The sequence below is a fragment of the Phyllopteryx taeniolatus genome, chromosome 1 (genome assembly GCF_024500385.1).
Source record: "Phyllopteryx taeniolatus isolate TA_2022b chromosome 1, UOR_Ptae_1.2, whole genome shotgun sequence".
In the NCBI taxonomy this organism is placed as follows: domain Eukaryota; kingdom Metazoa; phylum Chordata; class Actinopteri; order Syngnathiformes; family Syngnathidae; genus Phyllopteryx; species Phyllopteryx taeniolatus.
The window spans coordinates 13940591-13965987 of NC_084502.1; the positions used below are offsets into that span (position 1 = coordinate 13940591).

Consider the following 25397-nt stretch of genomic DNA (forward strand, 5'->3'; position numbering starts at 1 on the left):
ACACACATGAAGAGTTTTGGTCGTACTGTAAATATTGAACACGTTCATTATTTAAGATTGTCGCCCCCAACCTGTTTCGGACCCTAAAATCGGGACAAATCAGACCCAAGGATATTCTTATAGGATGCATATTCAGATGCAAATTTTGCTATTTCCTATTTGAAAAAGCTTGAAGGTCGATATTAGGGGACTTGGGCTGCAGTGAACCATTATAAAATATTAATGTTTTTAACATGACATTTATTTGCAAAGATAAGTTTTCAGCATTGCAATATTCTTGCTTAGAAAAGACTTAGCTCGTCCACATTTGGGAAATATTCAAATGAAATTGACTTCCAGCAGGTGAGTTGCCCGTTAGGCCAAATGTTGTTTTGGGAACATCCACAGGGAACTGTGCTGGAACTCAATTCAGCTAACAGACTACACTCAAGCACCTCCATCTCCTAACATTTCTGTAGGCTTTCCGTGGAGAATAGCATATCAGCTTCGGGGCACATGGGGTTATATACTTATATATATATATATATATATACTCTGCTACTTTCTTCTAGTCTCTTGCCTTCTATCCCATTAATAATCTGCATGCGGAGAAGGGTCGACATTACACACTGAACGTTCAGACAGTGGTGCAAAAAGTCTGTCACATTCAACACAGATCATTCTTAATGTCCAATGACATGCTAACTTATAGTTATACTTCAGTCTGGTCTCAAAAGAGTAGAATGGGATAATGGACCTCATTCATGAACAATGGCACACTTTTTAAGAAGAAGGTGGTATTGACCAATGAATGTTTTCTTACAAACATGACACAGAATCCATGCCTCAGTGAGATCAATTTATTGCATTGTCGATGATTCTACATTGTACAACATAATCAATTCATCAATTTTCTTTTTCTCTTTGACCACCTGGTCCTAAGTAGCAGAAGTAAACTCATTCCATGCTTTTAGTGGGGCATGAGACTGTCATCATCCGTTCTTATGTAGGAAACAGGAACACAATATGCAAATCTTCCTTGGCACAAATAATGTCTTGAGATTTTTTGATTTTTTTTTAACTCATCACCTTAAGACTATAGAAAAGTAATGCCACAGAGAGAAGTGGAATGAATGGCAAAACTAGAATGGCACTTAGAACAGCTCAAACCTCCACCACTGCTAAACAATTGACATGACAACAATTGACATAAAGTGTTGTACTCCAGTTCTTTAGGTGGCAGTCATGCACGTTACAAATTGGGGGCCACCTGCCACTCTACAAGCTTTTTTTGGTTCTAGTTTGCCCCATTATGTTTTCTCTCAATGTAGACCTTGTGAGAATTGAGTCTTATTTAGAACAAACATTTTTTATGAGTAAAAAGCTTGTAGGTTGCTGGGTTACTTAAAACAATCTTTAATGAAAATGTAGGAATAAAAATATACAGTATGTAGGGAAAAGGTACTGTGTGTGTTTTTAGAGGAGCATGTCAAGCACGTTTATGGTGTGTTGTGGCGTGATCCTTCATTTTTCTGTGGCATGTCGCTCTAGGGTTTTGTTTATACTGTATGTGAGAAGCTTGCACAGTGATGCTAAGGAAGCAACATATTATGGGATACTAAGTTTCCTTACAAACCAGCATTGCAGAAGCACCAGTACCAAACACATTCTGGCATGAGAAATTTATTAGAAGAGCAAATTCTTAGGGAAATAAATTTCATGGGTGCAATTAACGTCTGTCACTCACCCGAGAGGCTGTGTGGTAATAAACCCAGCATCATGTCACGACCAAGCCGCAAAGCTGAGTCAACATACGCTTATAAAAGCGAGTAACTTCTCTCTAGCTGGGTAATATTCAGCTGAAAACTTAATCACTGCACAACTTCAGTGGATGAGTTGATTATTCTTGTGAGGAACCACAACACCAAATATTCCCACAGTGACTTCTTATTAAATGGCAAAACTCAAAAGCCTCATAAAGGCAGTGGACATCACCATGGCGCTGGACAAATAGACATAAATCAGGAATAATTTCATTAAAGTAGGCCAGTTGAAATAAATTACCACTACATAAAATTACCAAATTGAAAATGAAGAGTGTTCATGTAATTTGATAACGTGTTTGCAGATTAAAAGCATAATACCTCATATGATTCCATTAGACGATGTGTACTGTGTGAGAGAATGTGTGTAAATGTCGACACGTGCAAGGCAAACACATCAGTATTGTTCTAGCAAAGCATCTGTTGGCCTCTAGATAGCATTTTTTTTTCTGTATATATATCTACAGCCTTTCAGTACCCAATTATTGGCCACAATTCTGCAGTGTTTTTAAAAGGTCCGTCCAACCTCTTAAAGAGATTTATACGAGCATATCAATCAAATCTTTTTCTCATCATGCGGAAAACATGCCTTTAAAATCAACTTTGAGCAGCTATCTCCTGTGGAAACAACAAAGTGCTGACAATATAAACAAGGAACCAAGCCAATACAGTGGTGCCTTGAGATACAAGTGCCTTGACCGTTTCGTTAAGTTTTTGAGATACGAGCTGTCGCTTGGCCGATTTATTTTCTTGAGATACGAGTGCCCTGAGTGCAGTGGCTGGTAAGCTGAAAAGTTAATGTCAAACCCTGACTACAACACTGTTTTTTTCCAATTTGTCTTTTGAAAAAAAACACATTAAAAACCTAATTTGGGTTTTTTTATTTTGGGGGGGGGGGTGCAAATTAATTGGATTTTTGTTCATTTCAATAGGGACACGACTGTTTTGAGGTATAATAGTGGTCACAAAACAAATTAAACTCACGTCTCAAGCCACCACTGTATACAAGACAGACAGCACACTAATTAAAATAAAAAAAGTATTGTAATATCAAAACAACCGTAAGCAGACACTGAGAAAGATGCTTTTGCCTTTCTTATTATGGGCAATAACTAACAAAGTTACTCTGACTCGCAGCCTTCCTACAATTGTAGCATATGTACAGCAGAAGGTAAACAATTCAATGTGCACTCTGTAGACGGGCCCAACTCTCACAATCCAGCATTCGAGATGCAGTAGGCCCTGAGGCTGACTATGCAGAGAAGTGACAAAGTTGTGCTCGTCAGCTGGCCTGAATATCATTTATCTATGACAGAAGCAACTTGACACAAATTCAAACTGAACACATTGCATACAGACACTACCTAGGGTCAAATGTTATTCGTTCGATTAATATTGCAACCTGAAAAGGTTATTCTATAAGGCCACAGCAGCAGAATGGTAAAATGACAAAGTCACTTTGCATATTCTCTATCACAATGACTCAGATACCCCAAAAAACGATTATATGAAATGTTTTAAGATTTAAGTGGGTAGTTTGCAGTTTTTTTAAAACCACCAGCAAGATTTGAATGTAGCCTCACTTCATTAATCCCTCCTCCGCCTCGAGTCTCTGAAGAGCACAAGTACTATTCTCAAACATGGCCATTCATAATGGCATGCAATTATGAAAGTGTGATAAATAGTCAACGAGAACACTGTTCTTCTACAACCCCAATTCCAAAGAAGTTGGGACGTTGTGTTAAACAAATAAAAACAGAATACAATGATTTGCAAATCATGTTCGACCTATATTTAATTGAATACATTACAAAGACAAGATATTTAATGTTCAAACTGATCAACTTTATTGTTTTTAGCAAATAATCATTAACTTAGAATTTTATGGCTGCAACAGGTTCCAAAAAAGCTGGGACAGGGTCATGTTAACCATTGTTTTACATCACCTTTTCTTTTAACAGCTTTCAATAAATGTTTGGGAACTGAGGACACTAACTGTTGAAGCTTTGCAGGTGGAATTCTTTCCCATTCTTGCTTGATGTACAGCTTCAGCCATTCAACAGTCTGGGACCTCCGTTGTCCTAGTTTACGCTTCATAATGCGCCACATATTTTCAATGGGAGACAGGTCTGGACTGCAGGCAGGCCAGTCCAGTCCCCGCACTCTTTTACTACGAAGCCACGGTGTTGTAACACGTGCAGAATGTGGTTTGGCATTGTCTTGCTGAAATAAGCAGGGGTGTCCATGAAAAAGACATTGCTTGGATGGCAACATATGTTTCTCCAAAACCTGTATGTACCTTTCAGCATTAATGGTGCCTTCACAGATGTGTAAGTTACCCATGCCATTGGCACTAACACAGCCCGATAGCATCACAGATGCTGGCTTTTGAACTTTGCGTCCATAACAGTCCGGATCGTTCTTTTCCTCTTTGGCCCGGAGGACCCGACTTCCACAATTCCCAAAAAACAATTTGAAATGTGGACTCGTCGGACCACAGAACACTTTTCCACTTTGCATAAGTCCATCTTAGATGAGCTCGGGCCCAGAGAAGCCGGCAGCGTTTCTGGGTGTTGTTGATAAATGGCTTTTGCTTTGCAAAGTAGAGTTTCAAGTTGCACTTACGGCTGTAGCGCTGAACTGTATTTACTGACATTGGTTTTCTGAAGTGTTCCTGAGCCCATGTGATGATATCCTTTACACATTGATGTCGTTTTTTGATGCAGTGCCGATCGCAGGTCACGGGCATTTAATGTTGGTTTTCGGCCTTGCCGCTTTCATGCAGTGATTTCTCCAGATTCTCTGAACCTTTTGATGGTATTATGGACCGTAGGTGATGAAATTCCTAAATTCCTTGCAATTGTACATTGAGGAACATTGTCCTTAAACTGTTCGACTATTTTCTCACGCACTAGTTCACAAAGAGGTGAACCTCGCCCCATCTTTGCATGTGAATGACTGAGCAATTCAGGGAAGCTCCTTTTATACCCAATCATGGCACCCACCTGTTTCCAATTAGCTTGTTCACCCGTGGGATGTTCCAAACAGGTGTTTGATGAGTATCCCTCAACTTTCTCAGCCTTTTTTGCCACCTGTCCCAGATTTTTTAGAACCTGTTGCAGCCATAAAATTCTAAGTTAAGGATTATTTGCTAAAAACAGTAAAGTTTATCAGTTTGAACATTAAATATCTTTTCTTTGTAGTGTATTCAATTAAATATAGGTTGAACATGATTTGCAAATCATTGTATTCTGTTTTTATTTATGTTTAACACGTCCCAACTTCATTGGTATTGTGAGATTGTGGAGATTGATCTTCCAAAATAGTTCAAGCAAAACTCCTGAAACCCAAGCTAACATTTCAGCGTGAGACAGCGTGTGTCCGTAAGTGTGTGGCAAAGGATTGACACCTCCTTGTTTCACACTTTCTGTCTCTGATTAGTTGTTCTTCCTCTAGCGTGGCAGTTTTGTTGGTTGTTCTTCCTCTCGTGTGGCAGTTTCTTTCAAAAAACAAAACTGCAAACTTCCCTTTAAATGTGCACAGGGAGGTCAGTTAAGTGTTGCTTGTCTGTCTGAAAGTTTCATTAAACCACATCCCCAATGACAGATGTGCAAGTGACCAACCATAAAGAGCACATGCGTGAGAATATTTTAAGTGAGGGTGAAGGTGTTCTGTATCTAAGCATGTGCAACAACAACAACTGACTATGGCTTGAGAAATAGCAAACAAAGTCATTACTACGTGCTTCTGTGCACGAGCACCTCCTGAAATGTGTTTTTACTATAGTGCTGGATCATTGATTACCGAGCTTGAAAGCTGTTCTGCCTGGGCATGACGATGCTGAGAGAAACAGACTCCTACGTTGAGTCAAGACTTGGAAAGTTGTTAAATTGTATCCAAAAGGAAAGTTTTACATATACTGTAGAGAGTTTCTGCCTCAAGCTATAATTTGATGATCAAGTAGCTCTGAACTCCGGGAATGCAATTGTTCGAGGTTCGGAGAAGAGAACAAAGGAAAAGTCGCGGCCTGGGTATAACCTGCCGGCCGTACAAACCTCTATTGCCCAGTTCTTTTATTCTGGTTGAGTTAAAACCTCAATGATTAGGCCGGGCGGAAAGTTTGACAATTTATTCGAAAATACAAAGTCAAACAATAAGGTTGGAAAAGGTTCAGCGCTCGGCTCTCCCCACTTGGTTCAGAACAACGGCCATGGAAAAGAGAGCACAAAAATTCTTGTCCGCTTGTTTTGTGGCCAAAACCGCTTCCCGTCGTGACATCACGCAGTCTCGGACCAATCCTAGCTTCGCCTGTGTATGAGGTCTGTTCGGAAATTCAGTCCGATACTCCCATCGCGCCCGAGACCGCGGCACCCAAGAGACTTAGTCTGCTCGACTTTCTATAACTTTACTAATGAAAGTGTTGGCTATTGCTCGGGATGCGGTACATCCGCCATATTGAATGTGTCCGTTTTATTTGTATCGAGTGGCACACACACTACCAACGCTCTGAGTTACCGAAGGTTCCGGTGTGCGGAGAGCGCGCTCGGAGTGAACTTCTCAACGCACCCTATGTTGATATGTTGTGCGTTTGTTGCGACGGTGCGACTAAGTGTAATTCAATTATATGTTTAGAAGGATATCTGGATGTGTATCTGTAATGGGATGTATGAAACAAAAGTGTATCCAGTGTTGTGTAAGCATGCAGCCAGTAATTTCTATCGCAGTGGTTTAGTGAGTCGATGAAGCACTTTGAGCTCTGCTTGACTATTTAAAGTTGAGTAAGTGAGGAGAAAAAAATCCATTTGATTCAAAATTTGTCAGACAGTCCATGCAGCGAAGAGAAATACAATTTTGTTAAAAAACATTTGTTCTTATCAGCACTCGAGCGGCAGCATTCTGGACAAGCTAGAGGAGTCTTTGGAGACTTTTGAAGCGAGAGTTACAACAATCGACACTTTGAGACTGAATTTTTTATGTGCTTGTGGGCAGCAGACTTATTTGAAATAGAGTGTCACTTACTAACACTAAATTTATCCACTTGAAGATTTATTTTGTGGAAAAGTACAATCAATTAAAAATCAAAAAGAGTCGATAAACGTACGTCGAGCAGAAATGTTGCTAATTCCGCATTGCTTCTGATTCCTCTCAGCTGCCTGAGGTCTAGTCGCTTTCTTTCTGCTAATTTGTTTTAATTTTGATTTGTCTGAATTTACTGATCAATACATTTTTCATTTCATTCCGGCTAACTGATAAATCTGAATCCGTTGATTGAATTTAGTTTTCGTCTGCTTATCATAGTTCATGCTTAGAGTTGTACAGAGTGAATACTATTGGTATAATTAGTAAGACTTAAATGCGGAGCTCTTTAATTGTTAACATGTACAATTTGTAAGCTGTCTAATAAGGATTACAAAAGCCACCTTAAGCTTTTATTCTTGTTAAATGTGATTTTTTTTCGATTCCAATTTAATGCCCACCTCTTTTAAAAAGGATTCTGTGAGTTCAGGTTACTACGTTGACAACTAAAAAAAAAAGCATGCTAGGTTAATTGAAAACTCTAAATCGCCCATATCTGTGAATGTGAGTGTGTAGAGGTGGTTTGTTTATATGTGCTCTGCCCAGTAGAAAATAGATGAATGGGTTTTGAGATTTTGCAATTTATTCATAGGAGGAAAATGTAATGCACCACACTAGATTGTGTTTCTGTGAGTGTGTGAGTGTGTGTGTGATTGACAACCCCATAACCCCTGTGCATGTAAATTTGTCTTCTCTCTATGTCACATTGTTTATATTCTCCTTATCAATCACATGGGGCTGCAGGCCTGCAAGCAGACAGAGGGTGTTGGAAAGCAAAGAGTGATGCGATGGTGATTGGTGAGTGTAAGATAATCAGCCCTCAATTTTTAATACAACTGACTAATTTAGCCCCAGATATGCATGGATGAATATGTACCCCTTTCCTGAAATGAAAATCTGTTGAAGTTAAAGTATTGTGCGATATGATGGAGCAGGATATAAAGCACTGGTACGAGATCAGCATGTCAGCCTTGCAAGATTTGCAAGGAGAGGAAGGAAACGTTGTCAACACACAGTGTCCATAATAATGATATAGCAACACTCACATAACATAATAGCTCTCTGATACAGATTGGGGTTAGAGTTTGCAAATTTGACCACCCACTGAAGCGGGGAGGGGGAGACAAGGGTGACCTTTTTTAGAGGAGGAGAAATGAAGACTTGGCAGACAGAGTGGGTTTGTGTGCGTGCACTGCTATTTGTTTTGCGAGGCCTCTTACCATCACTGCCTGGTGCTGACAGTGCTCTATAGATGAGCCACAGCAGAGCAACATGGGATCTGCTTTGGCATTTTCAATGTGATTCATTAAGTCTTGGCAGGGCTGGTGACATCCAGTACACAATTAAATGGGTGACACACCCGCCACATGTTTTAACAACGTATTTAAAAATAGCAAAGCTGTATGACGCAAAGCTCTACTCACAATCACAATCTCCTCCTTTTTTAAAAAAAAAATCTTCCTCCCTGGAGATGCTCTGACAATCTTTTGTAATCTTGAATTAAAATTGAAATCCTTCTGCATATAAATGTGATTGAGACAACACTTGAGGGCGGCACCACAAGGGCTTTATCCAGACTTGTCCAGAGGGAGTCTGCTTTCTAAGCCCTTGGAGTGTGACCAGTGGGCTGAAGCTTCTGCAGGATGTCTTGCGATACCGCTGAGTTCACAGTGGTATTATGGGAGTCTGTGTTCAAGCTTGAATCAGCTTCTGTGATTAACAATGGGGAGAGAAGCTCATTTCCAAGCTGATGACCTGCTTAAAAATATCATTCACAGTCCAGTCCCACCGTGACTGGAAAGAATTAAGTCGCACTTAATGGACATAAACAGTGTGCGAACAATAACATACAACACAAGTCTATTCTAGTATATGCACTAGTGTGTACCAGATAATTTGCCTAATTTCCTCTGGTGATTTGTAACTAAAATCAAATGACTTACTTTACATGATGGTGCTTAAGCTTTGGGAAGTACACAAGGGGCTAGTATAGAAAGTGACAAACAAGACTGAGTGGGCTCTATATTCGTAGAGTACGCCACGTGTAACGCTGTGCAAAGGTGACGGATCTTGATTTTCGTGCAAGCGCAATGCTCTCTGGCGTGTTTGCCAATTTGGCAGACCAGTCTGCGCCAAGCTGGGCGTATACCGACGCACAGATCGCTCATGCGAGTCCGTCATTGCACCTCAATTAAAGGGAATGAATAAGCCGCTTTGATTGGCGCTGTTCACGCCCATGAGGCACAGACAGACCCTTTTTTTGAATACACTGGCTATGCTTGTCTACTAAATTACAAACACTCGGTCTAACCCGCCTCTTTGCAGAGTTACGCCCAAGCGCCAGTTACAAAAATAACAACAAACATGCCGGAACCCAGACAATTTAATACAACAACTAAAGACAGCTTTGGAAAATACAAGTAAACAAAGTAATTAACAGATAGTAATCCAATAATCTCACAGATTTAAGATGATAGTCTTCAAACATTACCTCGCTTTGCTTTCGTGAGTGAATGTGCAAGATCTTGAGTGTTCATGCATGTAACCATACAACACACTAATTTCCTCACTTTTATGGCCTCCAGCTAAGCAGTTCAATAAATGAAAAAGTGGAGACGCATCGCGCTCTGCCGCTCTGACTAGTTCATATCTACAATCTGAAGTCTAAATTAAAATGTCACATTTCATTTAGATGTTGGGCTGCAAGTGAAGTTGATAAAAAACATGACAGTCATCAGTCATCTTATCGTGATCAGATTCTTCTCTTGGATGATCACAAACGTTCGTGCTATTCCTTGAGTTCAGACTGTCTTAAAAAGGGGACAAATTGCCTGTTTTGCCTTTTAGTGTAAAGCTTTTTGGACTCACTGAGGTATTTTTCCCAAGTTAATCCTCTAAGAAGATTTAAATTCAATGCATTTTCGGCTATAGCCACTAAAGCGAATTACGGCAATCCAACCATTAGGATTATTTTGCACCAAAGAATAAAAATTGTATAGAGTGGTGCCTTGAGATACAAGTTTAATTCATTCCATGACCACGCTTGTAACTTTAAACACTTATATCTACAATCATCTTTCCTCATTGAAATGAATTGAAATGCAGCCCCCGTCCTCCCCAAAAAACAAAACTGTTTCCTGTTTTTTTTTAGTCAGAATAGTAGCACTTAATAATATTGCAATTCATAAAAACATACAGTAATGGCATAATTAAATAGAATATAAAGACTGCCTCATTTCTTGCTTCAATTCAATGGCCATTGTGCTGCTCCTTCTGGTGTGTCTAATACACACATACATTGTTTCTCTGCTTATGTTTAAATATCTGTTGCTCAAAGGGTTGTAACACTGGTTTCTTTTATCTGTTGGCATTAAGCTAACAGACTTTAAGGTAAAGTTCTATGTGTCATGAACGGAACAGAGGATCGGACCCAAAAATGCACGACTCCAAAACAAATGGACATTTTCAAAAAGAGAGAGGTTTAATCAACGAGCAGAGGTCGGTACGCAGGCAGGCAATCCAAAAAAGGCTACAGTATCCAAAAATGTGAGGCAAAAAGGCGAGAACAGGGTCTAGTCTTACTGTGAGTCTGTGAGGTGGAAACAAGGAATGCTGGAACGCGACGACAAGGTACAACCAACTGGCGACTAGAAAGAATGAGACACGAGGTTAAATGCAAGGGGTAATTAGGGTGAACGAGGCACAGGTGATGAAGATGCTCTCAGGAGCAGGTGTGTACGAGACAGGGGGAAGACAACAACCGGAACACACACCCATGACAATATGGTTGTTTTAAATACGTTATTCTCTTTGTTTGTTTAGTTTGACACACTTTAACTAGGTTTGGAATTAAACACCATGATGTCTATTTTTACAGAATTGTTCGTTAACTGTTGCGTGTTGTGAAGTGAGCCGAGTTTACTGCCACCATACAGGACTCATCTCAAATTGTTGCTCGGAAGTCAGTGCAAAAACTACTCGGCCGAACAGCGGTTCGTATCTCGAAAAACGCTTAAGTCGGGTCACTCGTATCTCATAGCACCACTGTATATGCGAAGTTCAGTTATTCCTCTGTGGCCATACTTACTGTGATTCCCTATGGCTACGCCAGCGTGTGTGCATTATGTGCAGCTAAATGTGTTACGTGTGTTTCATATCATTCTGCTACTATGTCATGATGACACATGCGGCTTCTCAATAGGCTGTGATCTGCATATTTAATATTATTTTGTGCAGTGCTGAGCAGTTGAGCTTTGAATCCTTAAGTGATCGTGGGGACAGACGTCATAAATCTGTGCCCCCCGTTTTAACATCAATGATCGATATATAACCACAGGACTTACATTATGTGTGTTACTTTGAGAATACATAATTCCTGTTCCAGCGCTATAGTTAAAATATACAACTTAATGTATGATTTTATGGTATGACAGTAAGCTGTCTCATCTCGACAGAGGAATAGTCACAATAACAGTAACTTCAATATGTACTGTATTCTTGCTGCTGAATGCTGCTCAGTGTGACTGCTAGACTGCTGGCATGACATACTGCATGTGGATGAAAAAGGAAGAAAACAGGGGCAAATTTGGTGGTGCATGAATTAAACTCATATATTAAAATGTTTACCATTGCGTCCATGAACAAATGCGTGCGATGTATCGCTACTTCTTCCCTGTCATTTGAGTGGCAAATGGATGAAAGGAAATGACACGATGCAGCCAAATGTCACGTTGGTGCTGCTTTTAATTCCATCAAAGGGAGGACGTAATTAAGCAAGTCTATCCCTGCGCCATTAGCCAATTATCATCTTGGTCAATCAGTCACTGGGACGTTAGCATCCAGCAGTTTGCGATCCATACGACAGTGTGCCATCCAGCGCACATAGACTGCTAGAATGCAAACTAGTTCTCACGCTAACACTTGTCCGCTTTACATAAGAAATGTCATCCTTAACAAGAAGGCATCTGGATATATACGGTAATTTATCATGTATAATACGCTCTCGAGTATAATATGCACCCCCAAAACCAACCCCAAAAATCAGGAAAACACTTATACCGATATATATTACGCACCATTGATTTGCTGCTATCCATATGCTCAAAACATGAAGTATTATTCATATTATATTAGGTTTTTCAAAGAAATATTCTGCTCTGTATGGATGCGCTGATGTAATTCAGATTTTTTTCATTATTGATGTTTGTGTAGGCTCCATACCATTTTTACTACACTCTACTTTCTACTCTCATATTAGCAAAGATGGCGATCGACTCAAATCAATGCTCAAAGATACGGTGAGTATAACATTTAAATAGTACTGTTGAAAATATTATAGTCTTACTAGGTATGCTGTGAATGGGTGCCATGTCCGTCCTTTCCTGCGATGAAGTACAAAGTGGTCAGCATGCAGCGATGGCTGACAAGAGGAAGAGCGGCGTTGTTGCTGTGGGGCTTGTCTCACGCACAAGTACTCCCTTAGACTCCACAGCCTTGGATGAATCAAGTTGTTGGACAATAATTGGTGTAAAGTCCACCAGGGATTGTTTTTTTCGCCGGTCGTTTTTGTGCTCAAAGTCTGGAGATGCTAGCAGCTAAAGGAGCTAGCCCTGGGAGCTAGTGACAGGAGCTAGCTAGACACAGAGTAGTGATACAAGGAGTGCGTTCTGAGCGAAACGTCTTAAAGGTAGCCAACTCGAGACCGCGTTGCGGTGCAAAGTAAGCTGTAATTTACCAGATAAGTAGGAATAAAGTAGATAGCAAGTGCACCAACATAACACGCACACACACACACACACACACACAAGTGACCCGCGACCCAGAAGTCGATCTGGACATATATGATATCAATATTGTTGCGCCTGCGAGGAAGTCACGATTCTAAAGTGATCAGCAAAAAGTTACCGTTTTAAATATACATTTGTAACATTAGACAGTACATATCATATTGGAATGAAAGTACCGTGGTGGTGGGTTGACATTATTCCCCTACGAAACTAAGAGCCGATTAATGTGTTCCACATGTTAGTTTTGGGGTGCTGGACTTCCAGTTGGCTCGTTTTTTCTTCTGAAATATGTGTTCTTTTACTCAACATTTTTGTACTTTGGCGATGCGGTCTATAAAGTGGCGGTACAAGAAATACATCTGCCATCTTGTAAACAAAGACGCTAATCCGATGCTGTCAAATCGACGTGGGAGCAACAGATACGATATAATATGGCAGGACCCGCTAAGACGTCATGATTCTCGATGGGCAGTACAGAGTACACGTTTACACAATGTGAAATATTTGTTTTCCATTTTTCTTATACTGTACCCGTGTATCATACGCTCGATCCACTTTTGGTTGATTCTGGGAGGAAAAATTGCGATATACTATCCTTGAGAAATTACGGTACTTTTGTATTCCGTTGATAAACAAAAAAAGAAGCTACTGAACCTCAAAGTTTGTACACGTTTGCAATGCCACAGGCAGACCTTCAGTTAGATGATTATACATGTTTTAAGTCTGCTTATATCGTTCATGTAAAATGGGTCATTATTGCTTGTGGGATCCAATTCCTGTTTTGCTTTTAAATATAAAAAGTTATTATTATTACACTACAGGGTTCAAATCAGACCATCAAATCAAAAATACTTACCTGCCTGAATTTGGTTTTCTCTGTTATAAAGCATCATTAACATCCATTCAGTTCATAAACTGCGATTAGACTACAAATGTCTGGTGTCTGCTGAAAGGGTCTTACTTGCCGTGGCCACGGTCTCTTTAACTGGAAGTCGGCTCCACAACTGGAATCCTCGGGTATGTTGACATCCGGCTCGAAGGACCAATTTAATGTTGGATTTATCTTACCCAACATTGTAAAAAATAGACACAAAAGGAATGAAGACACTGGTTTCTTTTTCTCATGAGGAGGGCGTATGGGAGATTGTTCAGATCACAGCCTCTCAACACGCTCTAAACAATCCCCCCCCCTTCGCTCCTGCATTTATTTGAAATAGGAGGGATTTACAAATCATAATGTTCTAAGCAATAAGACACAACACAAAATATTTGATAATAAGAGGGTTTTTCCCAGACATAGTATTCTAAGTAATAAGACACAACACATAATATTGGACCAACACCTGTCACGACCCGACCACATCCGATCACGTCCTTGGTCCAGGCGCCCTTCCATCGGATGATGCTGAGTCTTCTTTTTGAAGGCGAGACATCTAAAATTGTCCATTATACTAATGCAAGCTAAGCAAATAAACGATAACTTCTATAATATATTGAACACCCTAAAAATAAGAAAAGTAGAATTTTATAAATTAGAATCTGACATTGGAAATGACTAGTCTGGGAAAGTCTATTACCTTGTTTTATTTCCTTATTTTACAACAATACCATGAGATTGTGTGACAGCATAATTTAGATGGGTTTTCAGTGATCATTGCAAATTTTCATGCATTCGTTGTCTTGTTCTCCATCAATAACCAAACCTCCTAGCCTCTCGGTGAGCCACGTATTCCCTTAACATTTTTTTCTTTCCACCATGCAAGCGGCAATGAGCAGGACCTTCTGTTCTTTTGTCTCAAATAATCAAGAGAGTAGGAAAGAATAAAATCACCCCGCTGGCTAACACCCAAACAACATGCACACGCTCCATGCACAGTAAAGGACGCATGCACATGCTTTATAAAATAACGTGTGTCATGTGATCACACGCATGCATACACACACACACACACACACACACACACACACTAATATATCCTGACAAAATAATGAAGCCATATACAGTATAGGCGCATTAGGCCTTAATCGTAATCCTAATCATATCTTTCAATAATGCAATAATGTAATAATGTCACAACAGAGATATGCAAAATTGGCAAAGATTGGCAACATGCCACAATGGAATTGGAAGTCAACTTTTTAAGAAGTTAATGGAAAGAGGGAAGAAGCTATGGAATGTCTCCTGGTTTTATTGTGCATTATTCGATAGCGCCAGCATGAGGTAAGGAGCTGGAAAAAGTGGTGAACAAGATGTGGAGGATTCAAGAGAATTTTCACTGGCCTTGTCTTAGTTCTTGCAGTCTGCCCCTGGTCTCAAGAGTTGGTAAGGGGGTACCGATGATCCTCTCAGCAGTCCTGACTGTCCGTTGCAGTTGGATATTGTTCTTTTTCGTAGCAGCACCCACCCAGACTGTGATAGATGAACGCAGGACTGATTCAATGACTGCTGTATAAAACTGCTTCAACAGCTCCTATGGCAGGCCTTGGTTCCTCAACAGTCGCAGGACATAAATCCTCTGCTGGGATTTTTGAGGATAGAGTTGATGCTGGTCTCCAACTTCAGGTCCTGAGACATTGTATTTCCCAGGAACTTGAAGGTTTCGAGGGTTGACACAGGTCAGTTAGACAGCGTGAGGGGGCACCTGTGGCGAAGGATATTTGCTGAAGTCCACCATGATCTCTACAGTCTTGAGCGTGTTCAGCTCCAGGTTGTGTTGGCCCCCCCAGAACTTCATAACCGTAGATGTCAGGGCAACAGGCCTGTAGTCATTCAGTACCAAAATTGCAGGTTTCTTGAGCACTGGGATAATGGTGGAGCGTTTGTTGCAGGATGGAACTTTCAGTTCCAAAGACATTGAAAATCGGATTAAAAACTGAAGAAAAAAAAAAAAATAAGTGGAAAAATACTACCAGGATCGTTGCTACTAAGAAGTGTCTGTCTATTTCTCCTTTATCCTTACGTGAGGTCATAAATACAGAAATGAAAAGATAGCTATCACCTGCCTCATGCAACTGCCCACCAGATTATTATTATTATTATTATTTGTTTTTAACAGCACAGTGATAATATAAGAGAGAGAGAGACGGGAACAGGCTGTCCTTTCTTATCCTCGCACTAAAACGAAAAGCTCTATGAGGTTATAACTAACAGAATACATTTTATATGTGCAAAGGCATATATTTTTTCTGACAACATTTAATTACACAATAAAATAATGAACAGAAACAGGCTTCATAGGAATTGGATTAGAAGGAGAAAGCAAAAATGTGGTTCTTATGTTAGGAACGCATTTTCAGATTTGTAAATTTAGGTTTGCACACTTTCTGTCCACATATTTACAACAAATTGTTTACAAAAATATATGGAGAGAGGAAAAGACTGGAAAGAGAAGTCTTTTCAGGTCAGTTCTTCATTACCAGAAGGTCTCTGCAGTAGACAAGGTGGTGTGGGGTGGAAAAATTGATTTTTTTAAATGTTGTTGTTGCATATTATGCGTAGAAATTGGAAAAACTAATTGAATACTGAGAGAAGGGGGAGGCAAGCAGACAGACTGATTGATGCTGAGTGATTAACCATCCATACTCAGATTAGTATCCAAAAGAGCTCAAGCAATTGGGCTTGTCATGGATACTTGGCAATGTCTAATACCGGGCCTCATTACACACTTCCACTCAAGTAGTGTCCAGATGGGAGCCCATTTTTCATAGTCTCCATGGGACACTTACTGTATGTGTGTGGACCCTATGCGTAAGTCACCATGGTCAGGGATCCCAGAATGGCTTGTCCCCATGACAACTATGGCACACCAATTGCAGCTGATCCCACTGTAAAAACATTATGCACAGTGTCAGTGTTCAGGGTGAATGAGGTGATCATTGGTTATGCTCTCCATTTTGTCTCCTGCCCCTTTTACCAAAGATACTCAAGATGATCCTGTCATCACAAGCATGTACCAGCGAAGAACAGGAAGGTCAGCAAGTTCTATGTCCATAAAAGTAATAATAATAATAATAATAATAATAAAATACAAATAAATGAGAGTGTTTCAGTCAGTGGGAAAATTTAAATTTTCCTGATAAACTTTTCAGAGTAATATCTAAATTCATTTTCTGTAGAACGCTGAACCTGAACTTAATCGCTGACTTGTGGATTGACAATAAACGATTTGGAATGAAGGAATAATGTGAAACGTTTTTTAATTCTTAATTTATTCAGAACATTTTGGGAATTTGGTTGAATGGAAATAGTTACTATAACAATGAGCAATCACAGCATATTACTTCAATAGTAAAGTCTTTCCACTGGCTCTCAGTAACCTATAGAGTTGAAAGTTCTGCTTACTGGTCTATAATCTCTGAAATGGAAAGAAATGCTAAAGGAATTTCAAGCCAGAAGGGGTTTGGGATCTGCAGACTCAGGTCAGATAGTTTAGCCCAGAGTTCAAACCAAACATGATGAAGCAGCATTTAGCTGTTATGATACACACAAATGGCATAGGTTGCCAAAATAGGTTCAGTCAGCCTCAAGTGTGAATAATTATAAATCCATTTGAAAAAGTATTCTTTTTTTCTGATGCTTGCCATGAAGCTCTTTTAAAGCACTTTAAAATCATTTTGAAAATATTTTACTTGCTTTAATTGCACTGTACATTCTTGTAATCATTTTAGTAGGCTGTGTTTTATTTCTGTACTTTGTTTTTAAAATGTCTTTTGCTCTTTTTTAAAATGTTTTTAAATGTTGTACTTTTCATCATGTAAAGTACTTTGAGTCACCTTGTGTATGAACTGCGCTATATAAATGAAGCTGCCTGTCCTGAATGAGATGAACATGTTAAAGTTGGAATGGTTTGACTCATTTAAGAAATGAGGAAGGAGGATGAAATAATGTAGAATATGTCTTGAGTTGGGTTCTTTTAGTAGAAAATGGAGAATTCTTGGGAAACTGGGAATTTTTGGAAGATGATATATCATAGCATCAATGCCCTGAATATTTGGAATCTTTGGAATCCATCAATCCATCCATTTTCTACCAGTTAGCCGAGGTCGGGCCGTTCCCAGGCCAGCTGAGAGACGTAATGGTCTGTTATTTGTTTCCGCACGTTGCGTAGCGAGGTATACAGCCAGGGCTAAAAGTCCAATACTATCAGTGTTTGCGTATACATGAATATATAGATAGTATGCGACGGCACTGTATATACCATCTGTTGTGGTGCTGCAGTGGTCAGACACCACCTACAACCGTGACTAAGACTGTATATGCAATTTACTATGTGCAAAATGTAATTAGTGCGCTTGTGTATGTGTAAGAGAGAGATAAAGACAACGTGTGAGACAGACAGATAGTGAGAGAGATGATCCCTGGAGAGGCTGATTTGATAGAATAATGCATGTTTTCAAATATTACTATGTTGAATCTGGAAGAAATATTGGGAGGTATTCAATGCACTCTTGGGACTCTGCAATGATTGCAGTGACCTGGACTGGTTACACGCGAGCACGCAAACACACGCTGTGCTGTAAGAGACTGTCAGCTCTAAATGACTGGTATTAATGATACTGCAAGTATTGACGCAATCCAGGTGCTACATTTTCTTGGAACCGTTCCTATTTTATCATTTGATTACTTCTTCGCAAGCGCATGTGCACACGTGTAACTGTGAAACCTATCACGCTCGTTTTGATTACCAGTGATAGGCTGTGTAATAAGGTGCCATAAAATCCTAATTAATAATTGATTTGAAGCTGGGCAGGAAACCAGTGCCAGATGCTCCCTGTCAGCTTGCTTCTCTCTCACACACTCGCAAACATTAAGCTGATGTAGCGGTGGGTAGCGGGTGCATGCAGTCTCTTGTTTCATCAGTACATCAGTGAATGCTTAACTGCAACAGTGTTTGGGAAAGTAAACAACTGCATCCATGAAACGTCTGTGAAGAGCAACACTTTGTGAAAGCAATGTAAGGCCATATTTATCAGGTGAGGCAGGGGGCTGACAGTAAGAGGTTTGGGTTTGAATTTAGAAGCTTTTCTGTGTGGCGTTTTCATTTTCTCTGCATGGGTTTTCTCAAGGTTAGTTTTGTTTCTTGCATATCACTTTGTCTTATTTTGAGAATGTTGTGACACTGTTATGTGTTGCTACAGCATATCATTGTAAACATCTAAAACAAGAGGGTACTCGAGGTCCACAAAGATTCAAAAAGTGCCTGAAAATTTTATGACGATGGCTCAGGAACCATTTTTTTTTCCACCCATGTTTTTCTGAAAATTTCTTCCAGGAGGTACATTTATGATTTTTTTCCCCCCCATGGCAGGCTGTTCGCCAAAAGTCAGCAACAAATCAAAACACGTCTTCTTTTGAAGAGCTCACTGTAGTTAGCTAATTAAAGCATTTCAGACTTGGACTTAGTGCTAAACTATGTTACAGTTTGGCACAGTTCTCTGGTTATCCCCACATGTGAAATCGAAATAAACAGTAAATCAGTCTCCAATGATGTGTGTTCTATCCACAGCTAAGCCCCAAATCATGTAAAACCTGGCCAAAGTTTTTGACAGTGTGTTTGAATTTGGTGATTGGTAATCTTTTAATGAAGAATGACACAAAAACCAAAGCAAGGTCTATAGTACATTGGAAATATGTCAAGATGGGAATATGGGCCATTTAAAACATTTAGACATTCACACATAAGATCCTGGGAATATGGGATCCCACGAAAACAAGAGCTTGGAATCAACGCATTTACTGACAATGATGTGGTTTTATAGCCACATTATTGTGGCTATAAAACGGCCACGACCGATCCATACCGGATCGGTCATGGCCCGGGTTAACAACGGCAGTGTGCTAGGTAGATGGAAAGAATACTTCGAGGAGTTGATGAATGAGGAAAATGATAGAGAAGGGAGAGTAGAAGAGGCAAGTGTGGTGGACCAGGAAGTGGCAATGATTAGTAAGGGGGAAGTTAGAAAGGCATTAAAGAGAATGAAAAATGGAAAGGCAGTTGGTCCTGATGACATTCCTGTGGAGGTATGGAAGCATCTAGGTGAGGTGGCTGTGGAGTTTTTGACCAGCTTGTTCAATAGAATTCTAGTGCGTGAGAAGATGCCTGAGGAATGGAGGAAAAGTGTACTGGTGCCCATTTTTAAGAACAAAGGTGATGTGCAGAGCTGTGGCAAGTATAGAGGAATAAAGTTGATGAGCCACACAATGAAGTTATGGGAAAGAGTAGTGGAGGCTAGACTCAGGACAGAAGTGAGTATTTGCGAGCAACAGTATGGTTTCATGCCTAGAAAGAGTACCACAGATGCATTATTTGCCTTGACGATGTTGATGGACAGAGAAGGTCAGAAGGAGCTACATTGTGTCTTTGTAGATCTAGAGAAAGCCTATGACAGAGTACCCAGAGAGGAACTGTGGTACTGCATGCGGAAGTCTGGAGTGGCAGAGAAGTATGTTAGAATAATACAGAACATGTACGAGGGCAGCAGAACAGCGGTGAGGTGTGCTGTCGGTGTGACAGAAGAATTTAAGGTGGACGTGGGACTGCATCAGGGATCAGCCCTGAGCCCCTTCCTTTTTGCAGTGGTGATGGATAGGCTGACAGATGAGGTTAGACTGGAATCCCCGTGGACCATGATGTTTGCAGATGACATTGTGATCTGCAGTGAAAGCAGGGAGCAGCTGGAGGAACAGTTAGAAAGATGGAGGCATGCACTGGAAAGAAGAGGAATGAAGATTAGCCGAAGTAAAACCGAATATATCTGCATGAATGAGAGGGGTGGTGGGGGAAGAATGGGGCTACAGGGAAAAGAGATAGCAAGGGTGGAGGACTTTAAATACTTGGGGTCAACCGTCCAGAGCAATGGTGAGTGTGGTCAGGACGTGAAGAAACGGGTCCAAGCAGGTTGGAACGGGTGGAGGAAGGTGTCAGGTGTGTTATGTGTTATCTGCTAGGATGAAGGGCAAAGCTTATAAAACAGTGGTGAGGCCAGCCATGATGTATGGATTAGAGACAGTGGCACTGAAGAGAAAACAGGAAGCAGAGCTGGAGGTGGCGAAATTTAAGATGTTGAGGTTCGCTCTTGGAGTGACCAGGTTGGATAAAATTAGAAATGAGCTCATCAGAGGGACAGCCAAGGTTCGATGTTTTGGAGACAAAGTTAGAGAGAGCAGACTTCAATGGTTTGGACACGTCCAGAGGAGAAATAGTGAGTATATTGGTCGAAGGATGATGAGGATGGAGCTGCCAGGCAAGAGAGCTAGAGGAAGACCAAAGAGAAGGTTGATGGATGTCGTGAGGGAAGACATGATGGCAGTTGGTGTTCGAGAGGAGGATGCAGGAGATAGGCTCACATGGAAAAGGATGACGCGCTGTGGCGACCCCTAACGGGACAAGCCGAAAGGAAAAGAAGAAGAAGAATGTGGTTTTATAGCCATTTTTCCAGAAGTACAGTTAACCTTACTGAGCATTCTAAAATCATTTAGCGCTATGTCACAAATAGCTTGACTCCCAGGTAAACGTCTACATACATTTACACACAGTAACATAAAGTTCTATCATTTGAATGTGTCTTAGTATCACATCAGAAGGTTATACTGTATGTCCAAGGAACCAATCGAACCCCTGATGACCTTCAGTCTCCAGTGATAAGAATAAAATCAATCTGTTAAAATTTGGAAAGTTTATAGTATTTAGTATAATCCACCAATAAATTAACAAATACCAGCGAAGGAGGGTCTTTTTAAAGTTGCCTTTTGTGAAACCCATCCATCCATCCATTTTCTGAGCCACTTATCCTCACAAGGGTCACGGGAGTGCTGGAGCCAATCCCAGCTATCATCGGGCAGATTGAAGATTTTGTCGTTGGCAGGTTGTCTTTTAAAATTACAATGCATGCATGATAGCATTTGGCTTTGTCCACTTTGCAGAAAATGTTGGTCAAAGTGGAGAATGGAGGCATCAAGAGGTTCATCAAAGTGCCTAGCACTGAAGAAAGATTTGATGTCCACCTGTTTCTTAAAGAAGGTTTTTGTATTATAGTTATAGATTGAAATTTAAAATGAAATGCAAATTTGCACTTTTATTAATCTGCGAAATGCAATGGTAGCTATGTTTTTCTTAATTTTATTATTTATCGAAGTAACAAACAAATCTAGTCTGCAAAAGCAGTTGGAAACCGACTGTTGGAAACTGAACTGACTGATGAAACCAGCAGCAGGGTCGATGAAGACATCTTTGATGAACTGCTGAAATCTGGAGTGAAAGATTTCAAGGCTGACTTGCAGTTCGAGGTTTAGGGTAAATACAATATGTATGATATCTTTGAATATTTTTAAAATAATGTTAGCAACTCGGCGGCACGGTGAGCGACTGGTTAGCACATCTGCCGCACAGTTCTGAGGACCCGGGTTTGAATCCGGCCTCGCCTCTGTTGAGTTTGCATGTTCTCCCCGTGCCTGCATTGGTTTTCTCTGAGTACTCCGGTTTTCTCCCACATCCCCAAAGCATGCATGGTAGGTTAAGACTCTAAGACTCTGTGCCCAGCGATTGGGTGGCGACCAGTTCAGGGTGTACCCGCTTCTCGCCCAGAGTCAGCTGGGAAGGGCTCCAGCAGGCCTGTGACACTAGTGAGGATAAGCGGTGTGAAAAACGAATGAATAAATGTTCGCAACTCATTTTACACTTTTTTTTTCTTAGACCTTCAGCTGGATATTTTCAGCGATGCTACAGAATCCTCTGTAGTTGAACCATCACAGCCTACTGCAGCATCATCACCAAAATCACACGTCACCAATATCACAGCTTTCACATCCAGAGGACCATTCATCATACTCAGGAAATGATTCAGATGCTACCATCACACTGCCATCAACTAAAAAGAGGTGCCAGAGGCTCCACACAAAGATGGGCCACGATGAAGCATGACAGGTATTACTCCCACAACGTTAGCTTTGTAATAAGCATGTGTAAGAACATGCATCAATGCAGTCATGTCATGAGACCAGATTTGGTCAAATTAATTTTCAGTAATCCCACATTCTTAAACAATTTCTAAACATTAATTCAGCTCTACCAAAAGCAAATTTCGCAGTTCTCTCCACACAAAAAAAAAACACATTTGGTGAATGGTGAACTGTGATCTTACTCTTTTTTTTTTTTTACAAAGAATAAATCTACCCACCCTTGAGGACTTGCACGCTGCCAGAACTAAGACAAGGGCGTGCAAAATCCTCTCGGACCCTCCCCACCCTGGTCACCAGCTCTTCCAGCTCCTTCCCTCAGGTAGGCGCTACCGATCAATGCAAACTAGAACTAGTAGACATTCCAACAGCTTCTTCCCTCTTGCAATCAACTTCTTGAACAGCTAACTTACAATTCCATTACAACAAGCTGGCAATTTTTTGACTTGAGTTCGTTGTCACATTTCTGTATTATGTATTACTCGTGCACTCACTGTAGTTGTCTCGCCGTGCTGCACTATTTGCATATAGTGGCCACTCATGCCAGAGTAGCATCTGCTCCATTTGCACACTGATTGAGGAGTATCTGTAACATTTGCACAACCATTGTCCCAGATTATCGCAGTACTCGTCACTTTAAACCGCATACACTCCTTGAAGTCTCAGTGCCCTTTGCACAATGGTCATTGCACCGGACTATTGCGATATTAGCCATTCGAACTGAGGACTCTGCATCTTTTTGCACAATTGTTGTTTGTTGTTGTTTTTTGTCAATGTCTTTATGTCTCCAAAGTGTTCTGTAAATTGACTGTCTGTTGTACTAGAGCGGCTCCAACTACCGGAGACAAATTCCTTGTGTGTTTTGGACATACTTGGCAAATAAAGATGATTCTGATTCTGATTCTGATCTAATTGATACTACTGGACGAAATGCTGCCCAATCAAGGCATACACGTTTAAATGTATTGTTTGTTTATTGAGGCAAGTTAAAAAGGTATTTGTAATGTCTACTGTTTTATAGTAGGTGAAAAGTGTTCTGAGGACTCATCCCAAGGGGAAAGTAGTACTTCTGGAGTTTGGAAAAACAAAAACAATGTCTGCTGTAACCCACGGACTTATGGGCAACACTTTGGTCACAGAGATGATAGAATCATATGGGTATGGTCATATGTAGTTAGAACATTTGTATCACAAATTAGTGCACATGCAAAACATCTGAGTTTGTCGTGTTTTCTTTTAACAGAAGACTTCCACCAAAATATATACGAATATCTTATGCAAGAGGCATTGTGGCACTGTTTCCTTATCTTGAAGACTCATTCTCAAGTAACGGATATGTGAGTTCATGTCTTCTGCAACTTTGACCTTGGTCAGAATTGTGTTAAAACACAGATTTTTTTTTGTTTGTTTGTTTGTTTGTTTTTGTAAACCTGTTGTTACTGATGACATGGTGACTTTTCTAGAGCATTGCAATCTGTGTGGTGAGCATCTGATGCAGTGTTATGTGAAGCACTGCACTTGGAAATTAACACAGACGTGGCTGTAACCAAATGGATAAAAAGGTATAGGACATGGTATCAAACTGGACTTTTTGTATGCAGTGGAATGTTCAATGACTTGCCTTCGTTTAAAAGAATCAAGCAAGGGTTTAAAATTAATACCATGTGACTTGATTTGACTCAGCTAATTTTGCTATGTACCTGGCCCTGTGTGAAAAAGTAATGCACGTCCTTGTTAAACCATGAATTCACTTTGGCTAATCACATTTCATTTTGTTCATTTTCACAGACCTGTTCAGTCAAGAAACACCTGACCTACAATTCCATTACAACATGCTGGCAATTTTTTTTTTGACCTGAGTTGGTTGTCACATTTCTGTGGGGCCAATTATGTATTACTCGTGCACTCACCGTAGTTGTCTCGCCATGCTGCACTATTTGCATATATTGGCCACTCATGCCAGAGTAGCATCTGCTCCATTTGCACACTGATTGAGGAGTATCTGTAACATTTGCACAACCAACATTGTCCCAGATGATCGCACTACTCGTCACTTTAAACCGCATACACTCCTTGAAGTCTCGGCGCCCTTTGCAGTATGGTCATTGCACCGGACTATTGCTATATTAGTCATTCGAACTGCTTTAAGTGCGAGAGGACTTTTTGCACAATTGTCAAAAAAAAAAAAAAAAAAGTACCAGCATTACCAGATAACTAGCAACCCTTTACTGCTCAGTGACTGTTTTTTTTTTTGTCAATGTCTTTCTGTCTACAAAGTATTCTGTAAATTGACTGTATGTTGTCGTACTAGAGCGGCTCCAACTACCGGAGACAAATTCCTTGTGTGTTTTTTGGACATACTTGGCAAATAAAGATGATTCTGATTCTGATTCTGAAATCATTTGAACCTGTTTGACAAAATGAAGTCAGCCAAAATATCTCAAAAAGCTGTACCAAATGCCACAATCCAAAGAAATTCAACAACAGATGAGGAAAAAAAGTAATTGCCATCAATCAGTCTGGAAAGGGTTACAAAAGCCATTTGTGAAGCTCTAGGATTCCAGTGAACCACGGTGAGAGCCATTATCCTCAAATCAAGAAAATATGGAACAGTGGGGAACCTCCCCAGGAGTGGCCAGCCTACAAAAATTACCCAAAGAGCACAGCGACGAGTCATCCAGGAGGTCACAAATGAACCCAGGACAACATCTAAAAAACAGCAGGATTCTCTTGCTTCAGTTAAGGTCAGTGTTCATGACTCAACAATAAGGAGTGGAC

General features: G+C 40.4%; 1 long non-coding RNA gene across 1 annotated transcript in view; it reads left to right on the plus strand.

The window, feature by feature from the left end:
• Positions 1-24825, plus strand: part of LOC133481619 (uncharacterized) — a 33138-nt gene extending 8313 nt beyond the window's left edge. Inside the window, exons 4-9 of the long non-coding RNA XR_009789628.1 lie at positions 22357-22587; positions 22826-22941; positions 23641-23777; positions 23863-23956; positions 24083-24181; positions 24408-24825. This is a non-coding gene — a long non-coding RNA (uncharacterized LOC133481619). The remainder of the gene's footprint in view (positions 1-22356; positions 22588-22825; positions 22942-23640; positions 23778-23862; positions 23957-24082; positions 24182-24407) is intronic.
• The last annotated feature ends 572 nt before the right edge of the window (positions 24826-25397 follow it).